Source organism: Pinus tabuliformis, chromosome 3_1 (assembly GCF_031772625.1).
Source record: "Pinus tabuliformis cultivar Carrire ecotype Pingquan chromosome 3_1, CPIR1, whole genome shotgun sequence".
NCBI classification, from domain to species: domain Eukaryota; kingdom Viridiplantae; phylum Streptophyta; class Pinopsida; order Pinales; family Pinaceae; genus Pinus; species Pinus tabuliformis.
In genome coordinates, this window is record NC_142301.1 from 685,672,633 (window position 1) to 685,675,397 (window position 2,765).

The following is a 2,765-nucleotide window of genomic DNA, read 5'->3' on the forward strand; positions in this document are numbered from 1 at the left end:
GTTGGGGCTAGTAGGGGGTATGTTACACTTTTTTATTCTTTTTCACTCTCTTCCCTCACTCACCAACTCATTCTTCGCCAACCTTCCCTCGCGCTCTTTATATCTCCCTTAGCCACTCTATCCCTCCCTCTCTCACCCTCCCCACCTCCAAAAACCCACCTCAACCATTTTTGACACGCTCATTCTTCATCACTCCTCACTCTTTGTTTATTTCTCTCCTTATTTCTCTCTCTATCTCCCTTGAAACCTATATCCCTTGCTCTCTCATCCTCCTCACCCTGCCAAACCCATCTCAAAAATTTCCTGTGTTAAAGTCACTAGCAACACAAACGCATCCACGTTCTTAGCGCTAAAAATGTACACACATTTTTGGAACATGTGTCCATTATTGACATTAAAAATTTACATGTGATATTAATACACATGCATTTTTTTGAATTTAAATTTGTCCTGACCTGAATCCTACATGCGCAATAACTTGGTTGCTTCATATATATATTTGGGATTGCAAACTTAGTGGTTTGGGCTAAAAATACATGAAAACATCATTTTTTGAGAAAAACACATATATATCTCTATATTTGACATTATTTTTATACAAACTAAATAAATCCTTTGTTTATGAAATTGCATACCCATATATAGTCAGCTATGTAGATTCTAAAAATATAATTTTAAACAAAAATTAATAATTTTACTTTTTTTGATATATTTTTCTCCTATCACATATGAAATTCTTAAAATAGATCCTTCATCTATTTCCACTGTAAATTTTTGGGGCCTTAACCATTTGGGATTTTTTATATGGTGCACGATAGGACATTAAGATCTACAATCTTACATTCTAAGAAAAAATGAATGTTTGATAATGGTAAGACACTTTTAGGTTGCATTAACAAAAGGCCTCATTATTTCAAGCATACAATGACTTCCAAAATTTCAAAAAAATATAAAATAAAGATTATAAATTTTAGAAAAATATTAGTGCATAAGAGCATTTTGTTCTCTAAAATCCACAAGTTTTTGTAGCAATATTCCATCATTATCATAGTCAAAGGTTACAGTGATGGAAACATATGCACTATATTTTGCATGAAAAATATCATATCAATATTGAAAAGCTTAAAAATCACATAGTTCATCACAATTCCTATAAACAAAAATTATGTATTTGGAAAGCCAAATCATTTTCCTACATTTCATCTTTTTTACACTATCTTCAAATTTATTGATTAAGTACTTCTAAATATCCCTCCAAGTTAACATATTGTTGTTTTTCCAAATTTAAATTGCCACTAATGCTTCATGAGAAATCATCATTAGCTTGCACCCACATGCTTGGTAAACCTGAAGCTCAAATGAATATATACTTGTTCTTAATAATATTATTTATATTTATATAAATTTCAAATCTTCATTTTTTTATAAAAACTTTTGTACTACATGTAATTAAGACAATAAACATTTCTATTTTAGAACTAAACTTTCCCAATTTTAATTTGTTTGTGGAAAAATTAGGCATTAAATTCAATTTCCAAAAGATATTTAAAAAATAAATTTAAACAATAGAACTAAACTTCCACAATGTTAATTTGTAACAATGGAGATTCAACTTCCAAAAAATATTTAAAGAATATATTTATAACCGTAACACACATCAAAAGTCCATATTAATTTCAGAATCAACTCCGAGCTTCCTAAAAAATAATTTTTAATTTTTAATTAAAATAAAATAATTATTATTAACTCTTCCCTTTAGCTAAGGTTCAATGAATCTAATAGGTATTCCATCTTTTATGAATAACACATTCAATAACTTAACTAAAATAGATAATGTATTGATGATTTTGAGTTTGTTTTTTATTCTTTTGTTTATGGCATTTAATGATGAGATCTTTCATTAGAAGACCATGTTCAACACTGGATAAAGATTACCCTTGAATTCTTCTTCAACACATCTAATGCATTGAATCTCGAAATTGCGAAAAAATGCATTGAATCTCGAGATTGCGAAAAACGGCAAAAGCGCGATATGATAGCCTACATACAGGCCTGGAATTTGATGTCCCACAGGACATATTTGGCGTTCCAGAACGTATTTGACGGAGCAGAAAAAAATTCCACGTCAAATCCGACGTGTGGTACACCCCTGCAAACCGTCAAAATGACGTCTGTTTCAATTGTTTAAACGTAAAAATTTAGAGTACCAGTATGGGAGTATGGGAGTCTCGGACCACCGGACCAGCTGGCAGCAGTAGTACTGGTACACAACGCGTTACATAGTTTAAAATAAAAGTCTTTAAATGCATCACCATCCCACTGCGTACTACAGGGTACTTACCATTGATTATCCAGCTACAATCCGCCGCTCATAGCCGCTCAAATTTAATACGAGACTTGCAATTTGCAAATTGCAATCCACTGCAATCTGCTAGTGTGTATTCCTCGAGGCTCCAATGGATCATAAATTGGTTTGCGTCATTAGGGATATAGCTTAAAGAAGCATTTAAATTCATTTTCTATTCATTTATTTCATGCTTGGTATGTGCCTAGGCAAGTCTGGTGAAGCTCAGGTTCCAGAGATTCAGAAATTCTTTTGCTAGTTTATATATATGCGCGACACAGTACAACAATTGCGGGAGATATTTCCTCCTCATTATGAAGAAGTAGATGTGAAGGAAGGAATTTTAGGTTTCGGAGATTCGGAGGGTTCCTTGTTAAGGAGGGTTCCCTGTTAAGGATTGGCAGCGATCTTGGATGCCAAT